This window comes from Epinephelus fuscoguttatus, linkage group LG11 (assembly GCF_011397635.1).
Source record: "Epinephelus fuscoguttatus linkage group LG11, E.fuscoguttatus.final_Chr_v1".
Lineage (NCBI taxonomy): Eukaryota > Metazoa > Chordata > Actinopteri > Perciformes > Serranidae > Epinephelus > Epinephelus fuscoguttatus.
In genome coordinates, this window is record NC_064762.1 from 15,825,617 (window position 1) to 15,841,832 (window position 16,216).

Here is a 16,216-nt window from a genome sequence, read left to right on the forward strand (position 1 = left end):
TAACTTTATAGGCTGCAGCACAAGAAAGGAGGAAATAACAACAAACACAATTAAGACAGACAAAAAAAGTTACTACTTATTAATGGTAGAAGCAGATATATCAAGGAAAAACATCTGCAAATCTACAAAATTGGACAGGCAAAATGCTCAGCCTCGCAATCGCTCCCAGTTTGGTATAACACTGCATAACGAATGGAATGAAACCAGGTATGCAGCCGGTGGAATTGGCTCTCCTGGCTCTCTTAAGCTCAGTTCAGACCAAAGATTCACGACAAGATGAGTTGAAACAGGCAACTACTTGCCATGTGCTGCTCTGCAACGTTCTAAAGACCTGCCGGTTCACGCCAATGCAACTAGATGAGATGGTGTATCATCTCTATGCAACAACTCTCTGTTCTTCTGCTCTGATTTCCAGCTTTTCAGGGTAATTTCGTGGCTGAATATAATTTGTAGCTTCTTAAAATATGAATGGGGATAGTGATAGTGAGATACTGGCTAAAGCTGCATTTATAGTAGTGATGAAATGGCAAAAAATATAATGAAAACAAGCATCTGATGGACTGTATTCATTATCAATACGCCACAATACAATAAATAACCAGTGCCAATTAATCAGTCAATGAAAATGTGTGTGGAAACAGAGGACTCGACGGAGCACCTGCAGCTTCTAAAACGGTTTCATTGTTGATGGGAATCTTTGGTCTGAACTGGGCTTTACAGTCAAGATAGTGTCAAAGATAACAAAACCTGTGACTGACTCATCTTGTATCATGTCTTTCTTTAGTGACTAATAACATATCAGGTATGGAATGAATCTACAGATGCTCTGGTTCAAAATGAGACCAAACTTTTCTTTGGATGTTGGTTTTGAGCAACAACTGAGGCCAAAATGTGTCCTGCAACAGATGAAAAGGCTTGTTGCTTTAAGCCAAGCTCATGTCCGGAAAACTTGTGGCCCCTACCAGCCAGTTACGAGTGAGGAGTCAGCCGTCAGTAGTCAATAGCCATGTTTCCATCAGCCTGTTTATGTGATGCGCGTCTAGAAGTATCGCATCGGAAAATTATGATGGAAACATCAAAATTCGAATTAAAATCCCCTGATTCGCACAAACTAGAATACAGTCGCTTTAGCCGAGTTTTGGTTGATTCGAAAAAATGTTGATTTGCAAAACAGGGGATGGAAACAGTTATGTTAGAATTAAGTCTGACATAGCACACCTCTCTCCATGGTGATATCCACACTCAGGAAGGCGGTAATGCATTTACAAGCTGATTGCCAACTGCCAGAAAACGTAGAAGAAGAAGAATGCGAGACTTCTTTTGTTTCCGGTTCTGCGGAAAACTCATACAAAGTCCGTACATTTAATGGAAACACACAGGGTTCGTATTTCTTTTAATGCACATTTCCCAGTGATTAGAATCACTTTTGGATGGAAACATAGCTAATGACGGTATAAGGCCCTGATCACACAGAAAGTTTTTCGCAGGTTGCAAAATGGAGGCATACCGCACTGCCTTTTTTTCTTGTTAAATTAAATGTGACTAGTAAGAAAAAAAGAAAAAAAAAAAGAAGCTTGCTGCCCCGTTTTATTGTTCTCCGGCAACCACCCTATCACGTTCTAACACTAATCAATCTACCAATTTTTTCCCCCAGTAAATAGTACCTAGTTCCTAAAATGTTGAGGTGAAGGGTACTTCCTGTCAGCCTGGTTGAGGATGAGAGGCTGTCAGAAAATAGTTTGTTGGGCACAGGGAAACAGAGATCTGTGTGGGTACATGAGACCCTAAAAAAGAGGGTGGATCATGGAGAGTACCACCAGTTGGTCCAGGAGCTTCTCCTCGATGATGGTCGTTTCCAGGCATATTTTAGGATGACTCCTTGGCAGTTTGACAACCTGCTGTCAATCATCGGGCCATACAGCTCTGGGTATCCAGCAACCGCTACCACCAGTTTCTCCTCCGTTGTTTACCAACTGTAAACCATGATGAAAAATGAGATGGCGTGGGGCGGTTTTCCACTCTGAGTTGAAGTTTTGTCAACTTGAGGACTTCAGGGTGCTCCGGCAAAAACGCTGACCGCAGTAAGGGCAAAAAGCTGTCTGTGTCACCAGGGCCTGAAACAGTCAATAAGACAAGTTTTTCAACAATTGTGAATCCTCACAACCACGAGAGTTCCTCAAACCTGCAGTCATACATATGCACACAAAATATTAGGCTGATTGGTCCTATAGTTTGTGAGATTAGCTGTAGGTAGATGTAGACAGGAAGTATACACACTTACACACACATGACCAAGCACGTGATCCCTCCAGGCGCAGATAATAAAACACCTATACATTATACTTTCAAAGAATCCAATGTGTTTACTGTCTGCCCATCTGTATAGTGGTAAATGTGGTTTTATAGTGTAACACACACTAACAGCTGGTGTCTAGTGTCATCCTTAGGGAAAGGAAACATAGCCAAACAATATCATAATAGAAGAATAGCAGAGCCATTAACAGAACCCAAACACCACCTACAGCACAAATGTGTCTATTCAAAATATATCATAAAATCTGTGTTGAAGAAAAAAGCCTGAGATATCCAATTATGCAAAAATAGATGGGAATATAAGTATCTGCTCTGCCTTCAGTAACTCAGCGGCTCTGAGTAAGACTCATTACACACAACACACAGATAATACCAAGTTAAAAGATGTAATATACAGCATATCTTAGAAAAAGTCAGCTCGAGATAAAAAAACATAAAGGTCTAATTAAATCTCCTCTTGGTCTGCCTTTAATTAACTGCTGTAATACTACTTGTCAGTGCCCTCGCGCCTTGGGCTGTCTCACGCCTTAATCTGATCAGATAGTGCAAAGCAGCTCTGCCTCTTACCTCAGCTCCTCTGCAGCACTGATGAGGTAACTGCGAAAGACGTCTCGGTTCAGTAAATATCAGTGTCTGTAAACACAACCCCAAAATTAACAACAGATTGGCCTTAAGGGTTTCGGGGATCTGAGAAACAGGTCGTTGACCTCACTCCTTCCATTTGCAGAGGACCGTCATTAGCTGCGTGGCTTCAGACTGTGACGCTCTGCTTTTCCGCCTCAAGACAATACAACAGGGTCACAGAGGAGTCAGAGGAAACAGAAGCCTGTGAGGTCACGTGAAGACACCCTGAAGATTTTGTGGTTAACATATATAACCTTTGACCCCTGGATAATGCTGTGTTTAAATGGAACTCGTGAGCTTATGTTTAAGACATTGGATGTCGTGAACATGAATTTGTGAATTAGAGCTCTCAAGAAATTTCCACAGGGGGCCGTTGATATGGACTCTCCTAGTGAACACGATAAACATGACTCCATTTGAACACAGCATTAAATAGATCAGTCAGTCACTTTACAATATATATATATGGAAATCTTTTATCTTGGCATATTTATTAGTCTGTTTTTGATTTCCAAGGATCCCTTTATATATTGATCCTGACTGGACTAACTGACTGGCAAGCCTATTGAGGCATGAAACCTTTATCAGAACATATAGTATCAGTGAGTCCTGTATTTAAATAACACATAATGTAATTAACAATCTGCAGGAAAAACAATTACACCTGAACACCTGAGAGAAAAACAAGATCCACAAACCCAACAATTGAATCAGATGAAAATCAAACATAATGAATTAAATACCTCAAATTAAACTGAATGGAAATTAAGAGTCAAAGTCAAATCAAATAGCCAAACATCAGTAAAAACAAATGTAAAATTAAATAGAAATTTAAGTTCTAACAATTTCATGATGGAATACACCCAGCTGGCCTCCAACGTCGTTTAAGTCAGCAGTTTAGGTCATGATGTTTGGTTACCAAGCTTGAATGTTAGGGCAAGGTCTAATGCCAACATCAGTTAGACGTAGAATACTGACGACAGATGACGTTGATATTTTGTTGGTTTTACTGTAAGTTGTTTTGTCAAGTAGCCAAAATCTAATGTCTTCCAAGTGTATCAAGCCAACCTCATCTTTATGTAGAATAACATCATTTAGCTGTACCAGACAAAATGTCTTCAATATGTCAAAATGTTAATGTAATGTGGATTCTATTGTTGTTATGTTGTGTTCACAACAAAACAATTTGCATGATTGAATTCCTTGTAAAGTCAATATAAAGACATGATTTGACGCAAATTCCCGGGCAGTACGATGGACACGATAAGCGTGATGGATGTGATGCAAATGACACAAGTTATTTGCATGTATGAAGCAGTAAACACAAAATACTCCAGTGTTCAAACTTGCGTGAGTAACGCAACGTGAAAATTCACATCGTGTTTGGTCTGAGCACAACATTAGACATTTAAAATAATGTCAACCCAATTTTCATTCCACCTAAAATGTATCGTCTGTCCAGTGTAGGAGTCCATATTGATGTTTGATGCCAGCTGGGCATTAATTTGTCTTGTTTTTATTCATCCAGACAATACCTTGATTTTATGGATATGTATTTCCTGTGTTTGCATATTCAGCATTGATTAATTAGCTAGGGAGGAGGTACTAATTGCATTTACTCTCGTTACTGTAGCAAAGTTCTTTGTGTAGCCTACTTATACTTTTTTTGAGTAGCCTAACATTAATTTTAAAAATCAGTTATTTAAATTGTACTTAAGTAGCCTTTATTTTTGAAGTCATTCCTGACAGAGTAGTCTAAAAAAAAAAAACTACAAAAAGTAATGATTAACGCAAACACACCACCGCGCAGCGTCGTGACGTAAAACAAACGCACGCTAGACGCTGCGTAGATAACAGGTGCATTCTGGATGTAGCTACGTCTACGGCTAGCACCCGAAAATGCTAATATGCTAATGTACAGGTAATTTCCGGTTTACTGAGGAACTTTTATCTTCAGTGAGGTGTGTGAGCACTCTGCTGTTTGTGACTGTTAAACCCTGATGTGACTGCTGAGCCTCGTTCAACTTAAAATGTCTGAAAACTTCGAGGAGCTAAGTGAGACCAGAGAGGCCGAGTGGACTGGTTATACTGGGACAGAGAGGCCGAGTGGACTGGTTACGTTGTGCTTTGAGTACAGGAGCACAGACGCTGAGCCTGGAGCAGACTGGACACTGACAGGATGCCTTCACACAGGTGAGTACATCAACCGCATTACAGGGGGAGGACAGCAGCGTTGCTAGGAGACGTAGCACTGTGTGTTACACGAGCTAACCTCACGTGCAGAAACTGTGCAGCTCTCTGTGTTGTAAAATTGTTTTTCTTGTTTACAGCCTACATGTCCATGTTGTCTGCCTTGGTGTATGTTTTATTCTGCTGCTATGAGGAGTGGTAGATTAATAATGGTTAATGCACCCGCCGTGGTGTTATTTATTGTTGGTTATTGTGTTTAATTGTCTGAGTTGTGTTGTTGTTTGTGATTAAATATAGTGAGGCTGCAGTGATGAAGGTGGTTGTAGTCTGTACTTATAGCCTGTTTTATCATCAGTGGTATGGACAGGCTGCAGACAGTGGACATTAGGGCTGTCTGGTGAGATTTGAATTTTTAGGAGTGTAAATTAAAAGTTTCATAATTATTTATTATACTATTTATAATTCTAAATATGTTTATATTTTAATATATTTAGATTATTACGTATTATTATATTTTTTGGACAACAATACGATATTTGCCGATATCACAAAGTCCGCCACAATACAAGTTTTGATTCAAATAAGGAGCTTGTGACTGATATGAGACAATATCAGTAAAAAGTTTTGGGTAAGAGCTGTGCTTGGGTGGAAATGGTGGCTCCACCCTGTTCTCCCTTTTAAAAATGTTAACTCAGAGCACATTATAATTGACACACTTTCTACTTCTGTCTAAGTACATTTTTCCCAATAATTTTACTACCATTACCGTACCACTTTACTGTATTCTCTCTTTCCAACCCTGCTGATAAAGCGCTGTAATTCCCATGTTTTATGGACGAATAAATTGAACCTTGAATCTGGATCGTGTTGACAGTATGGGCAGGACACTACAAAAAAGCGTCCAGGCTGCATGGAACCATTAATTAAGTTAATGTGGAACATTCTGAGATACGATGCACCTGTTCAAGCTCAAGAAACTCATATAGAGAAGGCTCATTGTGTTCGTCCATATAATGCTTCAGCATATTCTGCATTTTCAGTTCTTACTGTGGTTTCATTGTCATTTTTGCTCGACCAACATACATTTTTGAACTTGTTTTAATTGTGTGGTTGATTTGAATGATACTATTTCAACTGTATACGTGAACCTTGACACAAGAGTAAAAGAAAACAGTCTCAAGGGACAGAGAGAGCATGTTAACCCAAAGAGATGCCCCTTCAAGTCTAATTACCCAAGGTGCCTTGCTGCATGAAGCGTCCTCCGTATACCTCGATCTGAAGTGCCGGTTATTTTTCCTGCTCTGAGCGATGTTCTACCTCACCTTCCCCGCCACATTGGATTTAGGGGTCTCTTTATATAACCCACATGCCTGTGTGTGAGTCATGATCCGAGAGGCTCAGATGGTAAAGGAGTCCCAACCGGTGCCCAAAAGACGTGTCACTAGTAATACCTCCCCCCCAGACCTGAGGTGTCTCCTTTCGTTGCGCTGTGGGCCTCTGTGATCTGTGTGGAAGGGCGGTGCGCCAGGGCCCAGGCATGCCGTTAGCAGCTCACTAACATAGCATTAGCTCCACGGTCATCTCAGTGGGCCTGTGCTGTCTCAACTGTTTCCTCACGCTCGGCTACACACACCTTCTGTGGCTCCACACCGGCTTGTTAGCCGCATACCCCCTCTGTCATAAGACCACCCACCCCTTCTCCCTTTCTCCCCTTCCCCCTGACTGTGTCTCCTTCTAGGCCTTTATCCTCCCTCCCTCTCTTCCTCCCCTCTCATTCACTCCATCCTCTCTCTCTCTCGAGGCTTCAAGAGGCCTCAGCAGGGGCCCCTGTTGGTCACACACAAACACACACACATGCAGAAACCTCTTCTGGTAGCAGCTCAGGAGCAAAGGCGTTTGACTATCCCGCTAAGAAAAGAGAGATAAGGAAAAATAACACACAGAGAGTGCCATCAGATCACTCTCTCCTCGCCTTGTGTTTGCGGTTGTGGGGTTGCCACAGGCGACCTGGAGGGGAATGTGATGCTTGTTAAGGAGACGTTCCTGGGAATGCAGCTTGAACGCCGCGCTGGGAGCGAGAATCTACCCGCTAATCTGTCTGTTCCTCCGAGGCGCAAGTCTTTCTGGCGATGAGACACACTCTGTTACCACACACACACACACACACACACACACACACACACACACACACAGAGTCTTTACAGTTACAGTCCCAGCCAGACGACATCTCACTCACCCTCCGGGGAGAGAGCAAAGGAAGAGGTTCAGAGGGAGAGGGGAGGAGGAGCTGGGGGAAAATGGGCAGCAGATTAGGAAGGTAGATGACATCTCACACATCCTGACAGGGGGGCATTAGACGGAAACGAGGGGAGGATGGAGGGGTGTCAGGGAGGTGGAGAGGGGGGACGGGTGGGGTGCAGATAAGATTAGGGAAAGAGGGAACAAGGTGGAAGGGTAACTTTGATGTGGCAGGGAAGGTGAAGAAGCTTTAGGACCGAAGTTATGAGTGATGAGAGCAGAGGAGAGTTTTAGGAAGCAGTGAGCAGAGGCCACAGCTGGACTTCTGTATATCACGATAGCGGGGTAGAGAGCAACATCTGAGGGTGAGGCGTGAAGCGGGTGAAAGGGTGGGGTTAGCGGGGCGTAGAGCGGTGTTCTTGAGGGAGTGTGGAGGATCCTTGGAGTCCTGGCACCTTATGGCATGGCCTGCAGTCAAACAGATGCTGCAGGCCTTGCCAGCCTTGAGCAGGGCACAGATGAGACCATTTAGAAGCAAAGGAGGGACGTGCCTTGTCTTACCGAGCAGTGCAGGAGCGTGTGTGTATGTGTGTGTGAGTGTGTGTGTGGACCTGTCTCTCAAAGAAAAGGGAGCGTGAGATGTTTGTTGAGTTTATGCAAATGCACATCAGTTGTCTTCAGTTGGTTGTTCATTCAGTGTGTTTTCAGACCATGATACCCCGGCAGTCCGTTGCAAACAGGAAGTTGTGTTCCTTACAGGTTCCGGTTCAGATTTAAACAACTGTGTGTTTATTGTGTTAAAATTGGACCTTCATTTAACTTAGACAGCTGATGCGTGACTTGACAACAGATGAGGCAACAGCAAGACGACACCAGAGAAAAAAGTGTCAGCAACAAACCAAACTGTGGAAACACTTATGTCTTTCTTTGCATGGGAGGAACTTTGTTAAGTCTGAGAAAATAAAACCTAAGTAATGTAACCAGGGTTTTTTGGGATTAGTCTGATCAGTATTTGTTCCGTTTTACTTTATTCATTTGACCTGACATCGTGCTGACAGTAGCTTTGCATTCTTATCTGTCTCTCTTGAGTCTACATTTAAGATACTTTGAGATACTTGGGTGGTTTTGATTGGGAGATATGGTGGCTAATAGGGCTGCAACAATTAGTTGACTAATCGACGACTAATCGACTATTAAAATAATCTGTGACTATTTTAGTAGTCGACTAATCGGTTTGAGTCATTTTTCATAGTAAAGTACCATAAAAGTGCCCCAGAATATTCTTATTGCAGCTTCTTACAGATATTGGCAGCTTTACACACTCTCCCATGATGGTGAACTAAAACCCTTTGGCGTGAGTATGAAACAAGACAATAGGTAACATAATTTTGGGGTTTGGGAGAGACAGACTGACATTTAACAACATTTTGACACATTTTTCGATAAAATGATTAGTCAAATAATCGAAGAAATAATCGACAGATTAGTAGACAATGAAAATAATCGTTAGTTGCAGTCCTAGTGGCTAATGTGAGCAACAATGCTACAGCACCATTTACAGCAAACATACACTGCAAATACAACAATAATGCAAAATTAAAAACTCACAAATCCCAAAAACAAATGCAACAGAAAAACGTTCCCTCTTAGGCTGGAAATCAGGCTGTTCCTCTTAGCGCTCCCCGTAGACGCCTGGAGAGCATCTGCTGTGTTGACTGGATATGCAGCTTTTTTCTTTCGCATTTGTTTTCAGGGTTTACATTGTTTTTATATTTGCAGTGTGCTTGCTGTTAGTGTAGGTATTTTGGCCACCATACTGAAAGAGACAGAAAGGGCAGAGAGGAAGGGGATGACATGTAGCTAGGGATCCACCAAAATGAAAATTTGTGGCTGAAGCCGAAGCTGAATATTATTAAACGCTTGGCCGAATACCGAGTACCGAATACCGAATATTGTTGTTTAGTTTTTCATTAGTTTTTGCAGATGAATCCCCTCCAGATTAGTGTTGTCAGGGTACCAAAATTGGATCCCACTGTACGATACCAATGAAAATATCATGGTTCTGAGTAGTATCACGATACCACAGTGAAAATGAGGCAGATGTGCCTTTTGTCATTTATAAAAAGATAAATCACTTTTCTATAATACATCAATGATATTTCAATGGAATAAATTACTTATTGACTTATTCATACTTCAAAAACAGCATCAATCAGTGATGAACATAGGGGGGATCAAAATAAAATAAATAAATGAAATAAGAATCAACCAGCCACCCTCCTCCCCTGACAAGTCCCTTCATAAGTAAAGAACAGTCCCTAAAGTGCGGTGAGGTTTGTGGGCCGTGAACGGCTTGTTTCTCCTCTGACACATCACATACCTGTGTTCGGCTGGCTCGGCTGTTCAGGTACTTTTGGGCAGTCATGACACCAAGAAGAGGATATTATTGGAGCCAACTTCTCCGTCGCGGTAAGCCTATGGCTGCCGTATTTCACAGGAATACATTGCTGTCTGTGTCTGTGACCCCCGTTCAACCGACACCCGATGGGATTCGCCTTTCGTTTCTGCTGCTGGTTGAAATCTGTAGGCTGCTCACACAGCGTGCTGAATGATTTAAGCCTATTTTGCTTGCTCAAAACTATTTTTAGTTGCAAATGCGAGTGCCATGACGGGCAGATCGCCACACTGCCGACATTTTATTCCTGTTTGATTGTGTTATCAAAACACGCCGCTATTATTCGGCCTTGCTTTTAACTTATTCCACCAAATACCGAATGTGTGTTTTTTTGCAATATTCAGCCGAATATATTCGGTTACCGAATATTTGGTGCATCCCTACATGTAGCAAAGGGCTTGGGTTGGACTTGAACACAAGCTGCCGTGGTAAGGACTCAGTCTCAGTAGCGTTCTATCAGTATACCGAAATGTAGGTACTTTATTGGTTCGGTATTACAATTTCCCTATGTTTGGTACTTCAAATATGTTTCTCATGTAAGAGATCGAGAGGAGATGCGCTTGTGCTGCCAATGGTCAGGGGACATGGGGGCAAAAAAACTTGTTCAGGACATCCCTAAAATTTCGAGTGTCAAATCATTATAGTTTTAGTTTCAAGTACCATTTCAGTTTGAGTATCATAAGCTTGGTATTGGTATTAAAGTCAAAATTTTGGTGTCATGACAACACTGAGCCTTAGTGTTTCGCAGTCTCCTTCTTGAGCTATCACGACACCCCTTAAGTTGTCTTTTAACAGAAAATATCTTCATGTATACATGTCACAAAACAAGTAAAGATGAGGCAACAACCATTGGTTTTAGCAAAAGCTAAGATAGGTTTCAATAATCTAAGTCTACACGGCCATACTCTTTTTCCATCACTGTCTGTTTTCACACATCACGTCTGCATGTTTAAGGATGGGTGGACAGGTTAGAAAAAAAACCCCTCTGTATCTTAACTTGAGAATGTATGCCTCTGTTTTGGAAAACTACTGACTCTAGTGGGTGGAAGCATGTGCAAGTGGAAGAAGAGCGGCACAAACTCTCGCTGTCTATTCTCTCTCCTCCATCTCTATTTTTTCAAGTGTAAGTGATAATATCCTCCCTTTTTCTACCTCTCACCAGCTTGAGTGATTTGCTAAGGCGGTGTGTTCATGTGTGTGTACGTGTACATGTGTGTGTGTGCGTCTCACATTAGCCTTTTTCCATTAAAGCAATTTCACCGCCCATTGTATTCCTGAAGAGGACCTGGGAAGTCACTAATGGTGCCTTGCGTCCACACTTGCGCGCTCGCACACACACCCGCCGCAACATGCACACAGCAGAACATCTCTCAGCGCGCGCTATCATCACCTGTCGCCTGATTGCTGTAAAACACACACATTAGCATAGAATGAGACACATTATCACTCCTGATTATGGGACGCTAAGAGGTTTCACAGAAAAAAAAGACCTCGCACCTTTTCTCCACAATGCCTGCTGCTAGTGAGATAAATGCATGTTGTCCAACATCTCTGACGCTACCGAAACAGCCTGAAGACTCTGCTGATGGATTTAATGGCCTCTTGTTGTCCATGTTCATAACTGCTCAGATTTGATATGTCAATACTAATTTTTTAAATTCAGACGGAGCTGTGATCTGCCTGCCACCATCAAAACATGTACTTTGTATGTTTCAGTGCTGTTTTGAAAGTGGAGTGAAAAGCTCCGGGCTGGTGGTGATTTCAATAGGTTATTACTTCATTTAGTGGGATCAAATCTAAGTAGGAACAGAGCAGAGACCCACACGCAGAGACACACAACCACACACCACATCCGCCACGAGAGAGGTGACGGTGCCTGGTTAGCAGGTGGCCTTCTCTTCCCTGTCTTGATGAGTACAGGAAGTGTCCGCCATGTACAGCGGAGGCAGAGAACACTTGTTTGAGTCAAAGGTCGTCCCTCTTTTCTCTTTGCACTGTTTTCTTAAGTCTGAGGTCCCTGATGAGGTGATGAGGTGATGAGGTCTCGCCACTTTTGAAAGGCCTCACTCATCTCTGGGGTGGAGGAGGAACATGAGGAAGGAGGGGAAATGCTGTCATTGATGAGTTTTTACTATTTTCTTTTGCCTTTCTGGACTTTTTCACCAACATCCTGGAAATGGAGGAAGGCCATGTCTGGATCCCCATATAGCATGGCGGGGTCACAAGGTGAGGGGTGGAAGAGACTTTAGGTGGAATTCCCCTGCGTTTGGGTTCAGCTCATGGTGTGTGGGCTTTAAAGGTGTAGGGTGAGTTAAAGGACTAGTTTGTCATTTTAGAAAATATGTATTTCTTGCAAAGCGTTAGATGAGAAGATCGATACCACTCTCATATCTGTCTTTGATATGGATGGCTACATCTAGAAGCTGCTTAGTACGGCTTAAAGACGATACAGGGGAAACAGCTGGCATGGCTCTGTGCAGAGGTTGAAAAAAACACCTACAGCGTCTCTAAAGCTCAGTAATGAAGAAGTTTAATCTGTTTGTTTAATCCATACAACAAACAGAGGTATGGTTGTTCCTGGGTTATGTCTAAAATACTGAGCTACCAGTCTTTCTGCTGAACTAATCTAACCTCCTGCTGGCTCCAAATTCATATTTAAAGGTGCAATGTGTGATGCATGGCAAGAAGTTTAGTTTCAAACACTTAAAAATGAACTAACATTATCAACAGAATGTGAAGTACCAATTTTGACGTTAATCTCAAAGACGTCTGTGAGATATCTACTGGGATGAGCATGCTAACTAGCATGCTGAGTCCACATTTATCATAGGCTGTGTCTGAAATCATTAACTCATTCACTGCTCCCTACTCACTATGTAGGGAGTTCAACGTAGAGGACTACATAGAAACCTTCGGACACTACTCAGGTCATTTCTTGACGTCATTGCTGTCGCACAATGAAAACATGTCCTATCAACGTCGGCTGGTGAACCATCCATAACAAATTCCGACATGCATATTAGTGATTAAAACATGAAATTAAACTGAGAAAATTTCCCAAATTAATGAATAACGTGACAAAATACTTTGTGGCTGTTAGTATCGTTTTGCGAGATGCACCGCTCTGCTCACATTAAACATGGGCCCATTGATAATGCTACATTGGCAGACAGGCAAGAGGAGACAGAGCAGCGCGATTGCAACCTGTCCTACTCATATCAGTAATTTTACGTTCGACCTTTGTTGTGTTGAAGTTTGTTTTACCAGTCAGTCATGTAATAACTTGTGAATTTAATGTATGACATTACGCATAACGCCAGTACGGCACAAATCAGAGCTAGTAGCGGCCCAGCTCGCTAACATTAGCTAGCGGTATTAGCCCTACCCTGTACAGTAACTGTTAAGCACTAGAGAAAATCGATTGCTGATTTATTTTTATCTCTTCGGGGACTGACAACTCTATATTACATTGACAGTTTACTACTTTTCACATTGTATTGTGGGATACTTTGAGTCCGCTGTGTAGGGTATAATAATTCCCGCTATACGCTCGGACAGCGCTACAAAATGGCGGACTCACTATATAGTGGACTACATAGTGAGTAGTGAGTGATTTTGGACACAGCCATGGACTGAAGTTTACAGATAAAAGGGAAGGTATCTGCTAGATGTGACTGGTTGTTCAGCGTCACATGACATGCGGCGCACGTGGCTGCATTCCAAAAGTTAAACTTGTGCATGCATGTCACTTTTGAACGCACCATCTGAACATCTACATTAAAAACCAACGTTTTAAGGTGACATAAAATGCAGCATGTGTTTGGGACTTAAGTATTCCCTCAAAGGTGACAAAAGCTCTACATTTGTCACTTCCTGGGAGTGAAATTAGGAAAGCACAACTAAGAATTAAAGGGTGTTTGAGTTTAAAAAAAACGCACAATTTAAAAAGAAACTGCCAGGATGGCCAGAGAACATGTTATTTAAAGCGATTTTTAAAAAGCAACAGAGAAAGTGAAAGAGTGTGAGTTCAGATTTCCTTGGCACTTAGTAGCTTCGTTTGCCCACCTGTCACCCAACACACACACACACACACACACACACACACACACACACACACAGAGGTCTGTGATAATGACATAATTGTCCCGGAGCACACAGCCATGCAAATAGGGAAGATGGCTTGTGTTGCCATCCGTAGGTCTCTGCCATCTATTTCCATTATTCTAATGCACTGCTACTGATGACCTGCTCTCACACAATTAACAGTCAGCGAGTGAGAGAGGCTGAAGCAGAGAGACGGAGAGAGAGAATGTGTGGTATTTGAGAAAAGCATTTTTCTGCCCTCATCTTTCTACCCTGATCTCCTGGCCCTTTTTTTTTAAATAGCGTACCAGCTGTAACATATGTTAACTTTTCCTCTCTCGTTTTGTTTGACTTTTGTCATCCCTTCATCCATTCCTGGAGGCAGAGTTGGAGCGCGCTGAACTTCGGAATTAAAGAATTAAAGGTGGAAATATTCCTCACTTTTCTGTCCACGCTGTTCCCTCCAACATATTATTTTCTCTGTCTCTTCTTGCCCCCTTATTTTGTGTGTGTGTGTGAGTGTGTGTGTGTGTGTATGTGTGATCTTGGGAGAATGGGCTGTTGATTCTGGTCTGTTCCTTGGCTCCCCGTCTCATGGTCTTGGCCCAGGTCTGATCCCTGCGATTGGATCGGGGGGCTTTTGTGGTGGCTGATGGGACAGAATTAAGCCAAGTGGCACACACTGAGCACGCTCCATGGCGGGCAGATGGACGGAAAGTGAAAGAGCTGTGATTTCTCATTGTGTCCCGCCGTCTTTTGGGGTGTGTGTGATACCCCCAGAGCACATCCTCCATCCAAGAGCTCTATTCTTCAATCAGTGGCCACCGCTTCCTGGGTCCAGAGACACGCCTCTCCAAGATTTCATCTCTGTATCAGACCACAACTGGGTTGTAAGCAGCTTAGAGAGGAATAATGCAGGGCAAGATATAGCAGCTCAGTCTTTGTTTAAGGCTCTGTCCAAAGTGTGAAATACACTGAGGTTTTTTTTTAATTATCATTTAAAGGGAGTAATTTAATATTGCTGATGTTTTACCCCCCAAAGTTTTTTTTATTTAATCGCATGCATTCGCAGCCGTGCTTATCATTAAACACACTTTCTTTTTAGAAAATGATGCACGGCAGATAATTCTAAAATAATGTTGTTATTTAAATGAAGTCTCTGGATCAGTGCACTTGCAGTTGTGTCCAGCTGTTGACAATGAGCGCGTATGCTCAAGAGATTTGGGAAGTAAACAGATGCCCAAAATGTCTGTTTAAACATATTCTAAAACCGATTAAAAAGATATACAGGGGTTAAATGACTGAGGCGGTAAAAGTTCCCACAGATCATATTTAACCTCTTACCTTTGGAGCCACCCTCCCTGTGCCCGGCCCCTAAAGCTTAGCCTCAATGGGATTTACACCACCAGTGTGTGTAATAGTTATTTGACCCACTGCTTTTCTGTGCATACATATGTGAGTGTGTTTGGGTGAATGTGCCGATTACAGCAGATTACTTACACCCGTGTAAAAACAGGAATTAGTTCCCAATAAGAACTGCTTACAGGGCCTAAAAACGTCAAAGATAATCATTAGGGCCAAAGGGGAACATCGCTCATTGCATCACGCAAACACCCACACTCACCATTACACGTTAAAAAGGAGTAAATACCCCTCGACCGCCTTTCCTCCATCCCCTCCACCCCTCCCGAAACTAGCTGAGCTGTCGGCGGTGATGCTTAACTGCTCCTCTGATCTGGACATTAGCAAAGGGTGGCTTTGGAGTTTAATTTGAGGGTGGAAATCATGTGAAAGGGCCCTGGAGTTGTCGCCAGGAAGGATGGACGAAATGCTTTCCGTCCATCCCGTCCTCTGTCTAGGACTGATTCAGGCAGAACCTTTTGTCTCCTGTTCTTAGAGCTGAGCGACAACAGGGAGAGAGACCATAGGAGATAACAGTGGTAACATGGCGTCCCCAGTAAGGGTTGAGTGATCTACTTAGAAGGGCCATGGCAGGCCTGGCCAGCAGAAGCCTGATAGATGCCTGAGCAGGCTGGCCGAGGACCAGACACCCCTTTAAATCTGCTACTATGGCTAATCTCTAATCTGGAGATTTACTATATCTGTTCCCCTCTCCCTCTGTTTCTCTTTTTCTCTCTGTTTCTACTTCTCAACATCTATAAATGGAGCAATCTGTGAGTATTTCAAAAATGCATTTATCCCCAAAATGTGTTATTAAAGACTGTCTAATTCCCTTCACATCCCCTCAGCTACTCCAGCCCCACCCCCTGACCATGCCCAACAACAACACACACACACACACACACACACACA

The 16,216-nt window shown here is 42.6% G+C and overlaps 1 protein-coding gene across 3 annotated transcripts in view; it reads left to right on the forward strand.

Annotated features, from left to right (window-relative positions):
- The first annotated feature begins 4,873 nt into the window (after window positions 1–4,873).
- LOC125897332 (prospero homeobox protein 1-like) overlaps window positions 4,874–16,216 on the forward strand; it is a 139,300-nt gene continuing 127,957 nt past the window's right edge. For all 3 annotated transcript variants that reach the window (XM_049590574.1, XM_049590576.1, XM_049590579.1), the window contains exon 1: window positions 4,874–5,130. The gene's annotated coding sequence lies outside the window, so the exon portion shown is untranslated. The remainder of the gene's footprint in view (window positions 5,131–16,216) is intronic.